At 35.8% G+C, this 23,581-nt stretch overlaps 1 long non-coding RNA gene across 2 annotated transcripts in view; it reads right to left on the reverse strand.

Moving 5' to 3' along the window:
* Nucleotides 1-781: 781 nt before the first annotated feature.
* The window catches only part of LOC121033855 (uncharacterized), a 46,282-nt gene continuing 23,482 nt past the window's right edge, over nucleotides 782-23,581 (reverse strand). Inside the window, exons 1-4 of one of the 2 annotated variants that reach the window (XR_005792148.1) lie at nucleotides 12,851-12,966; nucleotides 9,314-9,406; nucleotides 9,096-9,211; nucleotides 782-4,458 (exon numbers count right to left, since the gene is read on the reverse strand). This is a non-coding gene — a long non-coding RNA (uncharacterized LOC121033855). Of the gene's footprint in view, nucleotides 4,459-9,095; nucleotides 9,212-9,313; nucleotides 9,407-12,850; nucleotides 12,967-23,581 lie in introns of those variants that run through there. The other variant, XR_005792147.1, reaches the window with a different exon arrangement.

Below are 23,581 nucleotides of genomic sequence, written 5' to 3' on the forward strand. Positions count from 1 at the left end.
TCACAGCCACAGCAGCCAGAGCCTCCTGATGAATCAGGACAGTCATATGCATTCACAAATAACCAAGTGCAAAGCAGCATTTTCCACATGAATATTTACAGTGCAAAGTCAATCTATGGTGGAAAAATGTCTCAGCCTGCTTACCTTCTACCCCCAAAGCAGAACTTAAGACTAAAGCTTTTGTGACACTGAATTATTTCAGAATGTGACCTCAAAAAGTAGAGAACTGAAAAAAATGACACAGAAATGAAGGGAAAGGCAATCTAAAGCTGTAGTGATGAGCTGGTTTTCTGTGGGCTCGGTTCCGCTCAGTCCTGCAAGCTCCTGGGTAAAATGTGTCTCAGAACCATCCATCCAAGGAACATTACAGAGGAGTATTAGTTTACTGGCTCACAGCCCTCCAGTATATTAACTCCTTTGCTCTTTCAGATCGGTGTGTGTTAGTATGACTGAGCAGTTTCTGCAGCCTGGAGAAGTCTCACTTGGTGGAAGCAGAGAAGGTTAGGGGAAGAAAGTAAAGACATGCCCTGTTATGGAATGAGGTCCTGTCAGGTTGTGTCTGTAGGCAGCTGACTGCATAGAAATGGCTAGAGTAACAAGGTAGGGTGAGAGGAAATGAGGTAGGTGTAAGAGATTTCTGATAGCCTTCCTTCAGGGAGGAACTAGGGAGAATAGCGATTATGTTTAAACTGTGCTCCATAGAATGGGCAGACAATAGCAGTTGGAAATGGAGAATATAGTCATTTCCTAGGGCTGCTGTAATAAAACGCCACACATTGGGTAGCTTAAAACACCAAAAATGTATTCTCTCATATTTCTGGAAGCTGGAAGTCCACAATCAAAGTGTCTATAGGGTTGGTTTTTTCTAAGGGTTTTTTCATGAGGGAGAATCTGCTCCATGCCTCTCACCTGGCTTTTGGTGATGGTTGGCAGTCATTATAGATACATCACTTCTCCCTGTGTGTTTGAACCTTCTTATGGCCATTGTCTTATGAGTAAGCGCACAAGTCATGCTGTATTAGTGGCCCACCTACCCTAACTAATCACATCTACATTAACCTTATTTCAAAATAAGGTCACATTCTGAGATACTGGGGGTTATAACTTCAACGTATCTTTTGGGGGGAAACACAATTCAATCCATAAGAAAGGAAGATCATTGTAGGCTGAAGCAATTTAGGAAAATTATGTAGGAGCTTAAAACTATTCAGGAAAATTCAGTAAAATGCTATTACTAGAACTTAAGTGAGACAGTGGAAATAGAGAAGTTAAACAAAGCATGGATCAGACCATTACAGTTTGGAATGCACCAGTGAGGACACTGGGCTTGGTCCTACAGGGAGCCCTCGAAACCCTGTTTGCAAAGGATAGTGTGGTCTGTGTTCACTTCTGCAGGCTCAGGTATTAGGGATAGGGACTGGAGAAGATTCAATGAATATTCCTTTTTATTTTTCATGTTTTTAAAAAATAAAGTTCTTTCTTCAGCACTCTTTGTAACATTTTTTAAGTTCTAGAGTATATTGACAATGGTATTAACATTTAAAAACAAACTCCTGAATACTTCTGCTTCAGAATCGTAGATCCCCTTTCATAAAATAATGATACAAAAGATCACTACTGCTTCCACGTGTTTCTGTTTCTTAACATCAAGGTCAGCAATGCAAAGAAACAATAATGACATGACAAATTTGAATTGTAATGTAAATGTAGCATATTAGTAGTACTAGTATATAACATTAGTATTTAAAGCATTATTTTCACATTTAGAACTATTAGAATTTTTTAAATATGTGCTTTATAATCTCAGAGCAAAGGCACTGAAAAAAAAAAAGCAACTAAGAAATATCCACAGAACATGTTGTTACTCCAAATTAATTCCAGTGGGTAGACATGTGGTGACTGATTCCAAGTGCCTTGAGTATCTATAGAGTGATAGTTTGTGCTCACAACTTGCAGGAACCTGAAGTCTATGAGTTGAAAGACAGGAAAACACAATCAAACTTGGCTTCTTTGGTGTCTTGGAGACAACGTGACTCTATGAGCTCGCCTCTCTTAAGCTTTCTGAAGTCAGTCTACGTGGCTGGAAACGGGAATGCCTACTCTTTATGCAGGTTCTGGCTTACAAGTACTAAACAATGAAAGCAAAGAAATGGACTTGGTGTTCAAAGGGCTAATCCACATGTGAGCTTGGCTTGCACAATAAGAAGGGAGCCATTTCCATATCATCACAGGACCAAGCACAGCCAGGCTTTGACAGGGCATCGAAAATGTCCGGCCTCTTGCTGGTACCCATTCTACTCTTGTCACAGACATTGAAGCAAGTGGGCTTGGATAAATACAAAACTGGGCCTCACGTGGTGCTCCTCCATTACACGCATGTCAATATGTGGGGATTTCCGCCTGAGAGGAAACCATGGAAAATGGAAATTCAACATATGGTCAATGAGGGCTGCAAAAATCATGGAGAGGAACAGTTGCACCCCTGAGGCTTTCAGCGGCACTCCTCCGTAATTGCTTAATTGAAATTTTATTCCTTTCATTCAGCCTCGCAGCAGGAGTGAATCTACGATCACAAAGCAAGTTTTGATATTTCATTCCTGCCCTTTATACCAATGGGTGAAGAACGGGCATTAATTAAGGGATAGCTACAAAACCAATTGCTCTGGAAGGGCAGAAAAGGGAGAGATGCGAAAGTGTGTATGAATGTAATTAAAAGAGGGGAATGCAGAAGCAACATAGAACATTTTTGGTTTTTTGGTTTTTGCTTCTGTATTGGCAACAGCAACATAGGAAAATAATTTTACTGAAAATTTGTGGGTAGATTAAAAGGACATTAATTATAGTGAAAAAATGTTTTTTAATCGGTCATAGTTCAAATTTTACAGGCCAAGTGACTTGAACAATTCAAGGTCACTCCTCAGACCCCCAGATACGGTACAATGTGGGTAATAACTGCAAATTGTTATACTTTACAGGGAAAGTATGAGAATAAAGTGAGATACTACAGGGAAAAGCATACTGCAAATTGTAAAGCTCCTGTGCTCAGGAAATTGCATGATTGATTCAGAGAAAGATTTAACCATTCGTTTATTTTCTAATAGTGTGAGGGAGGGAAGTAGGAGCTGAGAAGCAATCAGCATACTCCTTATTAGTACTCTAACAGAGTTTAACTTTCCAAAACTAATATGTGAAAGAGAAACTCAGTCCTTCTGCCACCAGTAATTAGCCACAGGAATTATAATGGGATTGAAACTTTAAGGTGCTTCTGGAACTTATTTAGATATGTCCTCAGTATGAGTAACTGGAAATAGGGTTGAATTGGCAGTGTCTTGTGCCAAATCTCTGGATCTTAAACTATTAAGAATATAAAATTATTGTTTTTATTTGTGAATAATCTAATGAGATTAGTGTGCACCTCTCATTAGTCTCCAAATGTTCAAAGGCAACATCTGCAAGTAGTTCTGTGAGTCACGTTGGAGTTTAAACAATTTTCCCAGTTCCACTAAAAACAAGTAAGCTCTTAGGGAATGGAAAAAAGGAAAAGTAGATTTAGATGAACAATAACTGATAGGGCCAACTAGGAGAAAATAGACTCAGGCAACATAAGTCTCTTTTTTTTTATCATTATAAATATAGCCATGGTTTGAAGACCATAAGAAGCAAATAAATATAAAATAATAATCAAAGATCACATTGTTCACATTTCTATCCATGGCAGAGCCAACTGGATCCCTACACGATATCCATTCTTGCTTTCTGCTTTAAGAGCAAACAACGAGTATTATTTGGAGCAGTGATATGCCCAACAAAAATATTTTACTTCCCACTCTTCCATATATGCTAAAGGTTTCAACATGACTAAACCCTGACTAATGAGTTAGAAGTTAAAAGTTTTGGGAAGAGACTCCTAGTATGGTTGGTTCCTTAAGGGATAATATTTCCCTTTTGCTTTATTTTCTCTTCCCCTTTTTTGCTGTCTGGTAATGAATGGGGAAGCTGGGGGCCACAGCAGCTGTTTTGAACAGTGATTGCCTTCAGGGTAGAATTTAACCAACACTGGGTTAAGTTCAGTTTTATTTTGGGTTAAAGAAAAACAATATGAATTTTAAAATCTTTTCACACATTTTTTTCATACAGGCCACCTAATCTTAACTGATACACAACAACTACAATATAAGTTCCTTGGAAGCAGAGGCCTTTTTCATTTTGTTCAGAGCCCAGCACACAGGCAAACCCACAGAGGTTCAAAAATATCTGTTGAATCTGAATGTCTAATACTGACTCTTTCCCTTTTATATTTTCTTGAATAATTCCTTTCTACCTCTCCTCTTTTCTACTTTTTATACCATAATTTCCTAAAATATTTCCTCCATTGTCTTTTTGCTTCCTCTTCCATCAGTCTTTGTTCCTCATATTTACCATTGTAGTTCACGTGTTTCTTCTTGTTTAGATGAAAGTCTGTCCCAATGAAAAATGAACAAAATATAAATCCAAAAGAAATGATGATTCTTCTTTCAAATTTGGTTTAAATAGAAACCAGCATGGTGGGCTACTTTGTATTTGTTTTTTTTTTTTTTTTTTTAATTTAAATACAAGTTAGTTAACATACAGTGTCATCTTGGCTTTAGGAGTAGAATCCAGTGATTCATTTCTTACATATGACACCCAGTGCTCATCCCAAGTGTCCTCCTTAGTGCTCATCACCCATTTAACCCATCCACCCTCCCACTTCCCCTCCAGCAACCCTCAGTTTGTTCTCTATTGTTAAGAGTCTCTCATGGCTTGCCTCTCTTTTATGTTTTTATCTTATCTTTCCTTCCCTTCCCCTAAGTTTATCTGTTGTGTTTCTTAAATTCCACATATAAGTGAAATTATATGATATTTGTCTTTCTCTGACTTATTTCACTTATTATAATACACTCTAGTCTATCCACATTGCTGCAAATAGCAAGGTTTCATTTTTCTGAAATGAAAGCAAAAATGAACTATTGGGACCTCATTAAAATAAAAATCTTCTGCACAGCAAAGGAAACAATCAACAAAACTAAAAGGCAACAACAGAATGGGGGAAGATATTTGCAAATGATATTTCGGACAAAGGGTTAGTATCCAAAATCTATAAAGAACTAACCAAACTCAACATCCAAAACACAGTAATCCAGTGAAGAAATGGACAGAAAACATGAATAGACTTTTCCAAAGACATCCAGATGGCTAACAGACACATGAAAAGATGCTCAACATCACTCATCATCAGGGAATTACACAGGAAAATAAGAATACAGTTCTTATTACACAGGAAAATAAGAATACACTTAAAGAATACAGTTTTATCTTCCTAAATGTAAAATAAACCTTTCCTACATCCTTATAAATATTGTATAATGGTATTATGACCAAAAGACAAAGATTCAAATTTCATGGTCACTGTGAATTTAAGAACTTCAAAGTTTGTATTTTGAGTGGGTCAGTGGGGGATAGCTCATGAGAAAATGACAAATCAAGTTGAAGAGTTGGTCTCAAGGTTAAAATTCCCAATTAAGAAACAAATGTCACCTCCTAAATTTCAAAATAAAATTATAAAGGGAAAAGATTTCAGGCTGGAAAAGGAGAAATGATTAAATGTCTTCAAGCTGATTTTTTTAATGTGACTATTTGTCATTCAAATTACCAAGCCATACACATTTATTTTTGAATTCTTTTGAATTTCTAGGATAAGGGGCATTAGGATGAATTCAGTTAGAGAAATATATCACTGTAAGAATGTAAGAAATTGTAAGAATAAGAGTCCTTTACTGCTAGTTGGAGAAGTCAAATAATGTGGAATTTTTTTTCTTTACTCTGGCTGTTTTTAAGATTTTATTTTCCCTTTATTTTTTTCATAAGTTTTACTAAATTGTGCATAGATGTGATGTTTTGGGTATTTATAATTTTGGAGAGTAGCAGTTCTTTGTAAAACTGTGTCTTGAGGGCCTCCTGGGTGGCTCAGTCAGTTAAGCATCAGACTTCAGCTCAGATCATGATCTCACAGTTGATGAGTTCAAGCCCCATGTCAGGCTCTGTGCTGACAGCTCAGAGCCTGGAGTCTGCTTAGGATTCTGTCTCCCTCTCTTGAGGCCCCTCCCCTTCTCATGCTCGCTCTCTCTCTCTCTCTCTCTCTCTCTCTCAAAAATAAATAAACATTAAAAAATGAAAAAAAAACTGTATCTTGATATCTTTCTACAGCCTTGGAAAATGTTTTGCCATTGTCTCTTCAACTATTGCTTCAGTCTCATGTTCCCTCTTCTCTCTTTTCTTCTACATATGCATTTTACCATTTCCGACATTACTTATGTCTCCTAATCTTTTTTCTTTTTTTGACCAACCTTCTTTTCTCTTTGTTTTTCAATCTGGTTATTTTCTACTGACCTACATTTTTGTTTTCTTATATCTAATCTTCTGGTAATTTACTCACAAATATTCTTTTCAGTTATTGTATCCTTCAGTTCTGGAACTACCATTTGAATATTTTATATTTATATTTATATTTATATTCTATATATATGTTATATGTTATATATTATATATATTCTTATGCTTTTTGAAACTATTTTGTCATCTATTTTATTGAACATATTGATTACAATTATTTTTACATTTCTGTTTTATCATTTCACTACCTAGATCATCTGTGGGTCTGTTTCTAGTACTTATTCCTTCTCTTGTTTTTTGATCATTTGGTACTATTGTAAATTTGTTTTGAATTCTAAACATTGTATATAAAAGACTGCCAAGACAGGAAGCTCTATGTGACATTATCTTTATCAAAGAATATTTAATTATTCTAGTGAGTAGTTAGTATAAGGGCAGATTCTCTCAGTCTAAGCTAGGATTAATAAAGTTTGAGAACTGGTTTGAAGCTTTGTAGAAGCTGTAATATTTTTACTTTGCCCATATTCCTGAAAAATTTGAGTTTTACCATTGCCTCTCTTTCTTGGAAGATTCTAATTTCCAATTTGTGTTCTTTTGGTGCTGTGAGACTGCTAAAAGGGTTTTGTTTTTGTTTTTTTTGTTGTTTTCTTTTTTTTTTGCCTTCTAACCTGCTTCCTTCTTAGTTCTTCAGTCTCTTACACCTTGAAATATTAATGCTTGACAAATGACTCAAGCAAAAAAAGGTTGTCCTCACTTCCTTACAAAGTCATTTTCTCTAGATCTTGTTCGTTTGGGTCTGACCTACCTTTTTAGCCATTATATTTTTACCACATCCCAAGTTTGACAAACACTCTAGACAGACTTTCTGCTTAAACTCTGAGCCTCCCGCTATGAAATGGCAAATAATAGTAACTGTTTCAATGGGAGAAAGCAGCTAAACAAGTATAGTTCCCTTTAGTGTGTTTCCATTCTCTTTTTGATCTGTACCTCTAATCATGGCTGCTTTAATTGCTCTCTAATGCCTAAATAAGCTGAAAATTTTTAGACTGAGATTTTATAGTAGCTTTTGACTGGAGACCTTGTGTAATACAAACTATTTCATTAGAGTTGGGAGATTTTTTGGAACCAACTCTTTGACCTTTCATTTTCCCTCTAGGCCTGACTTCTTGCTCTGTGGATTATGTTGTACCAAGTTAGAATTCTTCTTAATATACTAGTGACAATTTTCTTATGTAACATTTTAGAAATACTGGCAAGTTTATATTCAAACTGTACTACTTAGTTGTTTTGTCCCTAATTAAAGAGGAAGAAGAAGTTGGGGAGGGGACATGGATTTATCCCTATGGGATTAGTTGTTTTTATTATTTATGTGCCCAGAGGGGAGTATAGAAGAGAATTGGTTAAAGTTAAGAATTTTTGTTTTGTTTTCCTTAAATAGCAGTCCCATTGGGATTAAATTATACTTTGGCCAGCTTCTTACATTTATTTGCCAATGGACAAGTCCAAATATGAAGGAATTTTGGTTCTATTTGGATTGATATAATTAGCCTGTCTATAAATAGATTATTTATATCTGTATATTTTAGTTGATGACTTGTCTTATAGAAGACAAATTGTTATTTTAAAATGTCCAGAGTGTTGAAGAGAAGATCCAAAGGAAGGAATATTTGTTCCTGCTAACGTAGTGTGCATACTATACTAGAAAGATTGTGGGGCAGTGGGATAGGGAATGCATATTCATATAGTGGGATCTTAAAAATGACATACATTATCCTCTCTCTGCTCCTCCCTCCCCTCTCTCTCCAAAATAAATAAACATTAAAAATAAAAAACAAGACAGGTGCCTGGCTGGCTCACTCAGGTGAGCATCCGACTTCAGCGCAGGTCATGATCTCACGGTTCATGTTCAAACCTCGTGTCAGGCTCTGTGCTAACAACTCGGAACCTGGAGCCTGCTTCAGATTCTGTGTCTCCTTCTCTCTCTGCCCCTGCCCCACTCACGCTCTGTGTCCCTCTGTCTCTCAAAAATAAATAAATATAAAATAAAATTTTTTTAAATAATGAAAAAACAAGATAAATCCTTTTCTAGAATTTTAGAAGTACAAGTTTTATGGATACTCTTGCATGATTTTCACTTAGATTTGAGACTATAGTTTCATAAGGTTATCTGGTGTGTTTAATGCTTTACTTCTATGCATTCCAACTGAAATGGCATATCTGGTATTGTGTGACAAAATGCCCATTTTAGTTCCTGTTGCAGAAATCTTAAATATTTCATGTTGTGCTGACAACACTAAGGTACTTATCTCAAAGAACTATATTTTGATGTGGTCATTGGCCTTTCTCCTAAATAATTCTAAATAGAGAAATACAGAAATGAAACTTATTTTTTTCTTTGTTCTCATGCGGTAACTGTTAAGGTGAGTCTCAAAGAGTTTATTGAAAACATATGGTCTTAGTGACACATGAAAAAAATAATACTCATCTTCATGGTAATAATCAAATTCCAATTAAACATAGCTTAATTAACCAGTGTCTCTATGTAGTAGTTTGAAATAAGTCATTATATCTAGCTTGCATATCAATTTTATGCTCTTTTAACTTTCTAAAAAAAAAAAACTGTTGGAGGGATTATTGCTTTCAATCTTCAGAAAATTCTAGAGGCTTCTTTCTTCATAAATCACCTGAGGATAGTTGAGAGTTGACATTCTCATGGTCATGTACAAAGTCAGGAATGTAGCTCAATTTTTAATTTATAGTCCCCTCTATTTTTTAAACTCCACAGTTTATTAATTAGCAACTGGAAATAATCAAACAAAACAGATTTTATGATCAATATGACTACACATTTAGTCAAACTTGCTTTGAAATGGAAGGATTAAGCAAAATTATATGATTTCACCTTTGCTCATCATCTGTTGAAGTTCGTCTGTTGAATTGTTAGTGTAATTTTTGGTCAATAAGGAGATTTGCCTTCCTTTTGTTTTCATGAACTCTTAAGGAAAATAGAGAAGCAGAGTGGGTGATTACCTAATGTAACAGCAGCATTCAATCTACTACAATAGCGTATATATTTTCTTCAAAGAGTGTCACAGGACATGTACATCTAGATGGATAAGAAACTGATTATTAAAAGAGAAATTATGCGGGGCGCCTGGGTGGCGCAGTCGATTAAGCGTCCGACTTCAGCCAGGTCACGATCTCGCGGTCCGTGAGTTCGAGCCCCGCGTCAGGCTCTGGGCTGATGGCTCGGAGCCTGGAGCCTGTTTCCGATTCTGTGTCTCCCTCTCTCTCTGCCCCTCCCCCGTTCATGCTCTGTCTCTCTCTGTCCCAAAAATAAATAAACGTTGAAAAAAAAATTAAAAAAAAAAAAGAAATTATGAGAAACTACAAAATGCAAAATGAAAAGATATGATTGAGGTGGATGTGAAAAAGCACAGAATTTTCAATTTCATTTTCAACCAATCAGGAAAGCTGTATAGAACAGGTGGCATTTCACACAGAAAAAAAAAAAATAGGTACTTTGATCATCTGGTAAAGAAAAGACATTTTAAATGCAATTTTGATTCACTTGTAGACTTATTCCAGTTTTAGACTCTGTATTTTTTAATTTGCTGATAGAGTATAATTAGAAACTAATGTAAATTTTCTCCTGTGCTTTAAGAATCTTGACATTTAGTACTTCATTTTAACAATGCCTTTTATAAGGTGTCATTTCCTTTTATAGTCATTACACTTAAAATTTTTTCTTCTGCTTTCACAGAAAATAAAAGATAAAAACAGTATTAGGATAACTGGCAATTCAAAGGCAAAAAAGGGGCTCCAAGACACAGATAGCTAAGTAAACATAAAAGAAAAGTTATGTATTGCTCCCACGTAAAATTAAATTATAGCTGTAAGAATATAAATGGCTCAATCTGTATTATCTTTTATTGATCCAGCAGCTTGTTGCTATAAAAATACTGACAATTATAAATATAGTCCTTTCCCTTCTGCCATTGGAGCCCTCATATCTTCCTATGAAAGTCACAAGTGAGAGATAAATTTGACACCTTGGATAGGAAATTGAATAGAAGCAAGAAATCAAGTAGAAATTCAAATCTCTCCCTTGACTCTCACAGGAACATATGAAAGTGACTTCCATAATGGCAAAATTTTCCGAGAACATTAAATTAGAATTTTAAGGACATGTTTATTCCAAATCAATATGACTCCAGAGATTGAAAAAATTCATGCCTTTGAGAATAATGCATAGTGTCATTCTGAACAGGCAAGACATACTTATGAAATGTCCTAAAGAGCAAAGAATAGAGCTGGGAGAAATATTAAATTTACTTTTATTACAAAACCTTCCTAGAATTTAACTTAATTTAAAATTAAAATAACTTCATCTTCATTATTTTTATAATCGTTGCCGAATGTTTATTGAGTGCCTACCAAGTACAGAACAGAGAATTAAGTATTGCCAGCCCAAAGAACAAATGATAGTCTCTCCCTACAGGGGCACACTATCTTTGGAAAAGAGAAAGTAAGTTTCTACTGACATATGTTCCCATTACTTATATTACTCTCTTGCCCTGTTTGGAACCATACAATTCTAATAATTCTTTGGGCTTTCATTTAATACAGGTTTTTATTTTTCCTTTTTGGAGTAAGTTGAGACGATGGAAGTCGTGGGAAAATCTACCTCAAATCTCACATCATAAAACCCTACCGTGTCTCAGCAGGGACTTTGGGTATCAGTAACTCCCTCCTGAAATAAAAATTTAATGGTCAATGTGTTTGTCCTACAGTATTAGAAGTCCCCAACCTAGGGGTGCCTGGGTGGCTCAGTTGGTTAAGCGTCTGACTTCGGCTCAGGTCATGATCTCACAGTCTGTGAGTTTGACCCCCATGTGGGGTTCTGTGCTGACAGCTCAGAGCCTGGAGCCTGCTTTGGATTCTGTGTCTCCCTCTCTCTCTGCCCATCCCCCACTCATGCTCTGTCTCTCTCTGTGCCAAAAATAAACATTAAAAAAATTAAAAAAAAAGTCCCCAACCTAGCATCGTTAGACAATATGAGAAAATGCTTTAAAGAAAAACTAAGTTTTAATTTTTTTACAGCTATATCATTTGCAGAATATGAATCACACTGTGTTGTCACCTAGCAACTATTTATTTGATATGATATTTTAACCTAAAACAGACATTTTTCCCATGACTAAATTCTATTCCAAGTCTATCACATCTATTTTCACATCTATTTTCTATGTCCTGATAGAAACCATAATAACTTACTAGAACAGGCAAGTGTCAGATCTGCTAATAATGAAAGCTGCAGTGGGGCCTAAAACACAGATGCTGGGTGGTACTTGCTGACTCTGGACATGTTTAGGATGTTATTTCATGAACCATGTTCAGAATGAGAGGAAAATCAATGGGAAAACATACTGGATTAAACCTCATAAACTTGATGTGTCTTTCTTCCTCTTCTTTTCTGGGCTTCCCTGTGATACAGTACTCTTCACATTTTATTGTAATGGTCTGTTTGTGTTTCTTTCTACCCAAACTATAGGCTTTTTAAGTGAGTAGAGCCTATTGTATGAAGAAGTAGGCAAAGTGCTTACATCATAGTAGATGTCAAAAATGCTTAAACGGATGAATGGGATAAGGATCTAAAATGGTATTGTAGCTATCAGAGAAATAAGAAACAAGTTGTAAATAATGTCATAGGATCTTGAGGTCTATGATTTTATACAACTTGGCGTAATTATAGAACATGAAGTATAGAGGCTTGGTATTCATCACTGGCCACGATCTTATAATTTGTTGAATAAATATTTTACAAATGCTGGAAGACAGAATGAACAATTCCCAAGCAACCCTGGCATTCATAATTTGGAGTTATTTGAAGTTTTGCTCCGTCACAAATTTGAATCTCATGTATTCTACATGAGCTGGTGAGTCACTCAGCTGGTGATAGAGCCTAGCCTTGAATGTCCCAGGCAATTATGTTGTCAAAGCTGTGATCCCTGAGAGTTTGGCCCTCAGCTCTGATGCTGTAAAGTTCTAAATGTCCTGAGATCTGAGAAAACGAAAAAAAAGCGCACCAATTTGGTCAACTGTTCCCCACCTACTTCTCGAGGCAACTTTGATTTTTTTCTGTTCATCATTAGTTACACGGTAACCTTAAGAAGGAATTAGAAATTTCCTTTTAATGTGAAAATTGCATTGCATAAAACTCTTCATGGAAGTTTAAAAGGTGAGATGATAAGAAGAGGAACTATACTGGCATTTAGGTGAAAGCTAGAAGCTTATGCAAACATTGTGGTATACTTAAATTTCAGGTTTCAAGAAAATTTTGAGAGTTATCATTCATGAATTTCACAAGCTTACTGTGCATGCAAGAATAAAGGAAAAAAATTGGGAAATGGAGGAAAAGTATTTATTGAATACTCACATTCAGGTCTCCTGTGAAGTATTTGTCTTGTAAAAGAAGAAGTAATTTAGTGAAGCTCAGAAAATCTGATTCTCTTCCAAATGTACAATAACAAATTAAACAAGAGATCTATTTTGGTTGAGATGAAATCAGTCAAAGAAAAGATAAACATTAAATAAACTGACACCATAACTTCTAAAAATATAAAAGTAATAACAGGTAGAAGTTAAATCAACTTACAAGAGAAAGAAGACACAAATTCAGGGATAAAACCAAAGGCAATGAAAATGTAAATGGGAGGTGGAGTGCCATACGCTTTAAAATTATCTGGTAGAATTGTCCAGTGCAAACTATATCAGAAATTATCATTAGAATTGGAGGCAGATACAGATCCAGTCAAGTTATAGAATTACATGCATTGTCTTCACAGGAACATTATTTTTGTACTGATCGTCAATAATATTTACAGCTCTCCTTCTGTACATTTGTCATAATTGTGCTCTTTTATTTGGATGATTATTGATATAATGACAATTTTTCCAATAGACAGGAATTTCCAAGAGGTAAAGACCGTGCCCAACTTGCTCACCACTGAATATCAAGTACATAACACAGAGTGTGACATAGGACAGGCGTTTAAACACCTTGTTGAACTTACAAGTGGACAATGATCTTCATTGGTTCTGCGAGGATTCAACTGCACACGGTGCTACCTTTGGCTACCATTAAACATTTTAAATTTGAAAAGTAGAAAGATCTGTGTGTGACTCCTACACCTACAAAATAGGTTTGTGGTGAGCTAAATGGATCCAGGAGACAGGAAAGGACGGATGAGCATCTGACAGGGGTATTTCCACTGGGCTGCTCAGATGCTTGCTTGCTCTCTGCCACCTGGACATATTTAAATCCAAACCCAAATGAATAATTAAATTCAACTGCATGAAGGGATTCCTTGTCTTTTTGTCTAGGGCATTTATCTTAGTGATTCTTAAAGTGTGGTCCCTCGAGCAACTTCATCAGCATCATCTGTAAATTTGGTAGAGATGTAAAATTTTCAGCCCCCTACCAGACCTACTCAGTCAGAAACTGGTAATGGGTCCCAGATATCTGTGTTTAATGAGCTTGCAGGTGGCTCTAAGATAAAATGTGAGAAACTCCAAACACTGTGTGAAGTGAATATTACTGTATAGACTAGTGAATTTTCATTGCACATCCTTTGTTGTCATGGAGTCCACAATAAGCAATATTGTAACCATGGCTATGGTGGCTCCATCAGCATGTGGACTCCCAGCCTTTCAACATCCATGTGAATAACAGTTGCAGTTGTGCTTCTTTGATTTTGGAAGAAGTAGGACAGAACTGTAAATTATTATGGATTGCATTTACACATGACACTACATCTAATAATCAATGTTGTTTTCAAATACTTTTAAGAATAAAGGAAATGCATTATAGAAAAAGGAAATATGGCTTTAATAGTTCTACCTATGACTCCCTGTGAAACCTTTGTTCTCCAGGTTCCTCTTTTTTTTTTAACACCACACAATATACTGCACATATTAAAAGTATACAATTTGATTAGTTTTCATGTGTACCTACCGTGAACCATCACCACAATCAAGATCATGAGTATATCAATACCCACCAACGGATCCTTGCAGTCATTCCCACTCAAACTTCTCTGTCCCTCCTCCCCCTTCTCGAAGCAACAACTAATAGGCTTTCTGTCACTATAGATTACTTTTTATGTTCTAGAATTTTATACAACTGGAATCATACTGTATGTATGCTTTCTTGTCTCGATTCTACCACTCAGCATAACGATGTTAATATTCATCCATTTTGTAGCATATATCAATAGTTCGTTCCTTTTTCTTGCTGACAAGTATCCATTACATGGACATACCAAAGTTTGCCAACCCATTAACCTGTTGATAGGCATTTTGGTCTTTTTAGTGGAATATTACAAATAAAGCTATTGTGTGAACTTGTGCCCAATTCTTTGTAGGGATGTAGGCTTTCATTTTCTTTGGGAAAAGGCTAAGGAGTGGAGTGACTAGATTATATTGCACACATATGTTAAACAGATTAAGAAACTGTCAATCTCTCAAAGTAGTTATATTATTGGACATTCCCATAAGCAGTTCATGAGATATCCAGTTTCTCTACTTCGTTATCAACATTTGGTGTGGTCAACATTTTCAAGTTTAACCATTCTAAAATATTTCCTTTTTAATGTCTTCTAACTTGCTTAATCGCATTCAGATTTTTTTTTCATCTCACACATCAAACTTTTTATGTTTAGAAGTTCAAATTGGGTGGATTTATATCTTCCATGACTCTCCTCAACTCTTTGAACATATGTAATATAGTTGTACTAGCAGTATCAATGTCCTCATTTGTTGATTTTAACATTTTATTAGTTCTAGTCCAGTTTCAATTTATTGGTTTTTTTTTCTCCTCAATGTGGCTATATTTTATTATTGCTTTGCAAGGGTATAATGGTTTGTGGGGTGTTTTTGTTTGTTTTTTGGTTTTGCCAGTCATGAATTTTACTCTATTGAGTTCTGGATCGTTTTGTTTTTATACAAATATTCATGAGGTTTGTTCTATGATGCATTTAAGTTACTTGCAATTTGCTCTTTTGGGTCTTTTTAAATTTTTTTTCTTAAAAAAATTGTTTTAATGTTTATTTATTTCTGAGACAGAGAGAGACAGAGCATGAGCAGGGGAGGGGCAGAGAGAGAGAGGGAGACACAGATTCAGAAGCAGGCTCCAGGCTTTGAGCTGTCAGCACAGAGCCTGATGGGGCTCAAACTCACAAACCATTAGATCATGACCTGAGCCAAAGTTGGTCGCTCAACCGACTGAGCCACCCAGGTGCCCCTGTTCTTTTTGGGTCTTGATTTTATATTTGTTAGAATCAGAGCAATTCTAGGTAAAGCTAAAGATTCCCACTATTCAGGGAAGTCTCTTGTTTACCCAGTGCCCTTTCATCATGAGGTTTTCCAGTTCAGCTGGTGGTAGCAGACATTACTCCAAGTCCTGTGTGAGTGCTAGGCATTGTTACTTCTAAAACTTTCCTCAGCCTGGAGTAGTCTCCATGCATGTGTTAGTATCCAGTCGCATACTCAAGGGGTATCTTCCTGGAGCATGCTCTCTCTCTCTCTTTCTTTCTTTCTCTCGCTCTCTCTCTTTCTTGCTCTCTTCTTCCTGATACTCTGCACTGCAAATTCTAGCTACCTCAGTTTACACACACAGTTCCATGTCCTCCATACACTAGGCTCCTACTGGATCTCTCTTAGCCTAGAAACTTTTTTTAGAGTTTATTTGTTTATTTTGAGAGAGAGAAAGAGAGCATAAGTGGTGGTGGGGGGGGGGGCAGGGGACAGAGAGAAAGAGAGAGAATCCCAAGCAGGCTTTGTGCAATCAGCACAGAACCCAGTGCAGGGTTTAAACCCATGAACCCTGAGACCATGACCTGAGCTGAAACTAAGAGTCCAATGCTTTAACCAGCTGAGCCACCCTAGGCGCCCCTTATCCCAGAAAGTCTTAAGGAAGCATTTGTTAGGCTCACCTTTTTGTTTCCTATTTCTCAGGTCGCACTCTCCTTCATCATCTGACACTGTGTGTCTTGAAAACTGTTGTTTTATATACTTTGCCTTATGGGGGAATTATCTCAAATGGGAGGGTAAATTCAGTCTTTATTACTCCATTTTAACTGAAGACAAAAATATCTCCTCATATTTTTAAAGTCACATTTGGAATAAGTGACCTTTAAAGATCAACCCAGCTGTGTGTAGACCCAGTTATGTACTGCCCAATAGGCTGCACTGACATGTACTCTCCAGACCTCAACTTCCTGACTTTGTTCTTGGCCTGAGCAGCCCTAGCTTTGAAATACACAGTTCTGAGGATGATAAAGTCCAACTGCTGCCATCATCACTATAGATCAAGAACCCCCCAACTGGTAGTGACCACTGTCTCCAAACCCCTGGCTGGGTCAAAGCTGTAAAGGGTATGGTTTCTCTGTTGTTCTGTAGAAGAGCTAGATCATACAACCCAGGAGTGTGGGGACTTCATAGACCCTGGAGCAGATGTGACCAGTGAGAAATAGTAGAACCATCAGATGAATTACTCTTTTCCCCAAACCCCATGCCCACCTAGGAGACATGAAGCTTGTCCAGAGATATCATATATGACTAAATAATAACCGACTGCATTTTCGTGTAAAATCACAGACAACTGGATTCATTTCTCCTCCTCACTCCTGCCTCATTTCCCTTTTTCCTTCACTCTCACTGTGTTTGCACATAATGTTTCACCCCTACCAAAGAGCATTAATATATACATTTTGGTTCAGACTCTTTTCTGGGGTACTCAGGCTATGAGAGTGGGGGAAATAAGAGAATATAAGAAAGATAATAATCATCCCATTACATAACACCTACTTGCTCCATTTTTACACACAAAAAAATGTAAAATTTTCTCTGGATATTTTAAATGAAGAAACAAAAACATTTTAATTAACATGTTGAATATTTAGCCCAAATTTACAGAACCTGGAGAAATATTACCAGAGACTGTTGGTCTTGCTGAAGGAAAAGTAACATAATGTGGATCCTCAGTTCTAGAATAGCTGCCGAATCAGGGAAGGTAGAGAATTCTACATGCAGGTGCAACGTCACTGTGAACGCTGGAATTTCAGAGCTCTTACCTAGAACATGATTTGAAGGTTTGTGGGAGAATGATGATCTAAAACTTGAAGCAACCTGTAGTTTGCCTGCATTCTTAAATACCATGATTACCTTAAATAGAAGAAGCTGAAATGTTTTTGCCTTGGTGTTCTGTCCTGTATCACAGCTTTGTGATTTGTTTAAACAGATCTCTTCAGCACAGTGGAGTGATATTAAGCATGTGACTCCCATGCCAAAGTTACAGACTATGCACTAGTTGAAGAAAAGATCATTTGGTAAGTATGAATTTGAAGGTGGGTAAGTAAGTTTTAATAGTTTATGTAGACAGTACATTTTTAATCAGAAACCAATTACAATGTGAGATTTATTCATGAAATACTAGATTAGTACAGTGGGAGTCCTAACAAAATTATGATTTTTAACTTTCCTCCTATAAATTATTCTTGTTTATTCATAGAAACCAATAAAGTGAAATAAGGGAGTCTAATGTTCTTTTCCTTTCTAATGCAATTTATTTAAAGAATCTTAAGACCTAGTATTGCGGGTTGAATTGTATTCCTCAATAAGATATGTTGAGATCCTACCTCAGTATTTGTCCATGTGATCTTATTTGGAAATAGGGTCTTTGCAGATTAATCAAGTTCAAATGAATACATGCTGGATTAGGGTGGACCCTAAATCCAGTTACTGCTGCCCCTATAAGAGAAGGGAAATTTGGATATTGACACATACAGAAAACATGTGATGAAAAAGGCACAGATTGGAGTGATACATCTGCAAGCCAAGAATAGCCAGCAAGCGATGCTAGAAAGACTCTCCCAGAGAGCCTTTGGGGGATAACAGGCACCTGCTGACACCTAGATTTCAGACTTCAAGCCTCTAGAACCATGAAAGAATAGATTTCCACTGTTTTAAGCCACGTACTTTACGGCAATTTCTTATAGTAGCTCTAGAAAACTAATGTACTTAGTTATAATTGTTAAAAGATTTTTTTGTTCTTATGTCATAAGTTTTATAAAAATTCAATAAAGTTAACAAAGATTTGTTTTATGATATTATTACAAATTATACTACATTAAGGAATCTTTGAGGCTTACATTTGAACTCTATATAGAAAATTTTATTGACAAAATATTTTCTTTTCCATTAAGGAATTTCCTATAACTCCTATTCAGTCCAATTTAACAGGTTGTTTGTAATTACCTGTCTGTGAATAGTACTCTGGCAGGTAACAACATTGCCAACAACTTGACTTCAGACTTCTGGTCCCTTGTTTTAAGTCACCTGGTTTGTAGTAATTTGTTATGGGAGACCCAGGAAACAAATACAATACTGACAACTTCAGGATTTTTTGTAGATGACAAGGGGATTCAAGTCCCAGCCTTATGACCTCATTTTACATTAATCACCTCCATAAGGGCCCTATTTTTAAATATAGTCATTTGGGTGTTGGGATTTCAACATATAAATTTGCGGGGGCGGGGGTCACGATTCAGCCTATAACATTGTGATTATTTTTCTTTATTTCTTTAGATATTTTTAAAATTTTTGTCTTCCCATAAAATGACCCCTTATTCTTGTAACCTTTTACTTTTTAGAACCAAATTTCCCTAAAACACTTTGTTCATATGATTCATATGAGGGTAGCCACAACCCCACACCAGGGATGGCACATGCCATAGTCCTAATTATTCAGAGAACCAATGAAAAACTTTGTTTGGCCTCTGCAAAAAGATAGTGGCCACTATATATCATGTTCCCCCCAGGGTCACTAGAATTAACCTTTACACAATGTGGAGTGAGCCTGCCAGAAAATAAAGGCACTCAGAAGAAAATAAGGCCAGAGAGAGAAGAGACAAGACAGACAGGTACCTGCTAATATTCAAACATTCAATGCAGTCTGTCAGAAGCTTGACCCATACATAACTTTTGAATTACCTGATAAATATCCTATATTTGCTTAAGCCAGATTACATTGGCATTCTGTTCGTTAATATTAGAGTCCTGACTACAACAATTCTGGAGTTATAGAAAACTTGTAAGTAGATATCATAATCTTCTATTGTCTGGGCAATTGTGTTAGATCATGTGATAGGTAGTTTTTAAGATAGTCCCCAGTGATCCTCATCTTCTAGTATAAGATGCAACCTCTTCTCCTTAAGTATAAACTGAATTTACTGATTCACTTTTAATGAAGTGAATACAGCAGAAGAGATGGAATCTCACTTCTGAGATTAAGTTACAAAAGACCGTGTTTTTGGTGTTTGATGCTTTGTCTTACTCTCTTTTGGATCACTTATCTGGGTGGAGCCAGTGACGAGACTTGAGGCCCACCTGGTGAGGGACCACACAAGTGAAATTGGAAGCAAATCTTCTCCTCATTCTCCAAACCAATTAGGCCTTCAGATAAGACCATAGCTTCAAGCTGACAGTTTGATGCCATGTCATGAAAGACTTTAAGCCAGAGGCAGCCAGCTAAGCCATGCTTGGATTTCTGATGCACAGACACCATGAGAGTATAAATGTTTGCTGTTTTAAGCTGCTACATTTTAAAGTAACTTGTTATATGGTAATAGATAATACAAATCACTTGAAAAATAATAAATCTTGGAAGCTATTTGAAAGCAGTATTATATAGTATCATATCATATCATATCATATCATATCATATCATATCATATCATATCCACAAACAGAAATAAGCTATTGGCCATCTATGAGTTGTCTTCTAGATAAGACATATATTTTCATTAACATTGAGGGTCTCAACACTTACAATCTCAGTAACAGGAAGGAAGCATCAAAGTATAAGAACAATTTGTGTTTCACACCCTTGAATTTGAATGCTGAGTCAACCCCAACTAACTGTATGACCTTGGGCAAATCACTTAAAATCTATGTGCTTCTGTTTCCTCTTCTGTATAATGGAGATAAGAAAATCCACTTAAAGAGTTTTCTGGAGATTAGAAATAATATATGTAGAATACTAAAACCATGAGTGGGCACACAGGACTGGAGCTTAATACTACATGGTTAGTATTTCTTTGACTAGTACCTTTAAGGTGAAAGAGCAGACTGACAACAGGAATGCCTCCTTTGATATTGGCATGGTGCTTGGGTGTGGACCCAAGTTGTGACCACTTGCTTGTTAGGATTAGGTTCTAACTGACTGGTTGGCCCCACACAGTTCAGTTCTCATATTAAGGTTGCTTGTGGTCCTTCTTTGAAACTCACTGGAAAATTATGTTGTGTTGGGTAGAAGATACACGTATTCAATGTGTGAGCTAGGTCACTTTTTCCGCCACAGTGGGACTTTACTATTGTCAATATTTTGTCACGTGTCCCCAGACCTCTTTAATATGTCCCTTTCTGTAAAGGTATTAAAACATTTCACAAATTTGTTTACCTGTTTATGCCATAGTTAAATCGAATGTTTCCTGTTAGTTTAAATTACACCAATCTTTATCATATCCCCAGAGGACATTTAGGCAAGCTTATATATCATCCATTTGCAAATGGGAAAACCAGTACATCTAGAGGTTAAATCCATTTATAGTGTAGAGAAATCAAAGCCTATTACTGATTTGGAAAATCCCTGGAGAATTCTGTCTTTCCTATAGTTTAGGAACTTGCAAAATAATAATTATATATTATGTCAACAAAATCATTGACCGTAGTAAACGTGAGTTTGTTTCTCAGTGTATTTAAGTCTAGTCAGATCCTTATTAGAGAAAAGTGCCCAGTTTAGGAATTCATAAATAAAGTGGATATCTCAGATAGTATTGAATAATAAAATAAAATTAATAGTTGAGTGTTAATGTAAAGCATAGCCACAGAATTGCCATGAAGGTGATACCTGAGCACATTAGATGTGGTATATAATAGAAGATTTTGTTATTTATAAACCCAGTGTTTGATGTTTAACAGGCCAACAGATAGCAGCATTAAAATTATAATTATCATTTTTTTCTGATTCCAACAATATGCATTCATTATAGAAAAAAAAGAAAATTTTAAAATTAAAAAAAATCATTCATAATTCCGACATCCAGAGATAATTTATAATAATTTGACATATATCTCTATAATCTATCTAAATGAATAGTATATATATTGATTTAAATCTATAAATTATATATTTGGGATTATACCAAAGAGTTTTGTGTGAATGCTACTTCGTTTTTTTATTTGACAGTAACATAATGTCAAACCTGGCTTAATGTTTAATATATCATTAATATGCCATGTATTGTGTATACAAGTATCGTCTGGACACTGCAAAAGCCTAAAGAACATCATTTACATAGACTATGACACACCTCCTAAGGTTGTATAATGTGACAGCCTATGTTAAATGTTCTTAGAAAACATTTGAAATGGCTACATAATTGCTCATTACGTGACTCTTCCATTCTTTATTAGCTACTAGTCTACTGTTCAATGCTAAACTTGCTTCCAGTTTTGATGTTATAAATAATGCTATGTGAAATTGTGCAAAAATATTTGTATTCTCTGCTCATTCATTTAAGGAATACCCTTGGAAGTATAATATATATAAGTCAAAAGATAAACAATTTTAAGTATTCTCTATATATACTGAAATATATAACAAATGCTTTAGACTACTTACTGGGGGTCTCTTGTTTCCAGTTTAAGCCTGTATGCCCATCAAAATTTCCTTGGTTTCAAGTAAACTTAATTTATTTCAATAAGGAATATCTATATATATGTGTATGTCTATGAAACATAAAAGAAAATTTCACAGAGTCCTAGGCACTCAAGAGTATAAAGAAATGGTACCAGGAACTCAAAAGCCATTAGGAAATTAGTTAGCAGTAAAATTTTACCTGTCTCTGAATTTGTGTATTATTCCTCTCTCTCTCTCCCCCCCTCCCACTTTCCCTTTCCCTCTCCCTTTCTCCTTTTCTCCCTCTCCTTTCTTCCTTCTCTCCTGCTTTTGGAATGGTCTAAAATGTATACAACACAGCTGATTGTGTATCTTCATTCGATCGACCATTCCACATCAAAATAACATCTTTGATCCATGTAACATATTCCTAGGAGTTAAACCTTACTGACCTTTCTTAGGCCATTTGTTTCTTTTCATTCAGTTGATAAGAACAAACATTGAAGAGCCATGTAGTACAAATCTGACAATTATTTCCCACCACAGGAAGGAATTTCTAAAAGAACGGCAAACACTATGATACAGACACTGTAAAATATGAGCACATAGTGCCATAATTAATCATCTGACTGATAGAATTGTGGATTCTAAACTGATAGAACACTGAAGATAGTCCAGTGGCTTCAAGTCATCTTTAGCTTAATTCTTAGGGAATCATGGAAGAATCCCAGATGCCAACACAGCAAGAGGGTACATGGAGACTGGATAAATTGACTTGGGTTTGGAACCCTTGATTCAACCACAGCTGTATACTTGTATATGTTTTATATATATGCCTTTCTTGTAAGCTCCAGAGAAAAAGAATTTAAGGCAGAAAGAATGTGGGAAAAGGGAAGGGATAAAGGGAAGAAAAGGGAAAAGAATTCTGTGCCTAAAATTCATTTGAAATCACTTATTTTCAACCAACTACCTGGATGAAATCACTTATTTTCAACCAAATGCCTGGATGAATGAAAGGAGAGTAGAAAGACTGTGGGATTTAACATTTTGTGCTATATTTAGTATTCTCTTAAAATATCTAAAATCAAATGCAAAATTTCCTTTGAATATATCCTTTCCTGAGAGAAGTTTTCCATTATCTTAGTGTTGTTTATTTCATGTAAACTAATACCTGAACTTATTATATTAAAGTCTATTTACCCATTGCTTGCAAGCTCTGAGTTACTTAAGAAAATATCTTCCCTTAACTGATAATGAAAACCATTATCCAAAAAATTATTTCTTACTAATCTGGAGGCTACTAATCTGGAGTTTTACTTCCTCATCTGGGGATGATTAATATGTTTAATATAGGGAGAAAAGGCACTTGAAATGAATCAACATTAAATTGACACTACAATTTCATTTGTAAAAATAGAGGAAAAGATT

Source organism: Herpailurus yagouaroundi, unplaced genomic scaffold, assembly GCF_014898765.1.
Source record: "Herpailurus yagouaroundi ecotype Mexico unplaced genomic scaffold, PumYag 159, whole genome shotgun sequence".
Lineage (NCBI taxonomy): Eukaryota > Metazoa > Chordata > Mammalia > Carnivora > Felidae > Herpailurus > Herpailurus yagouaroundi.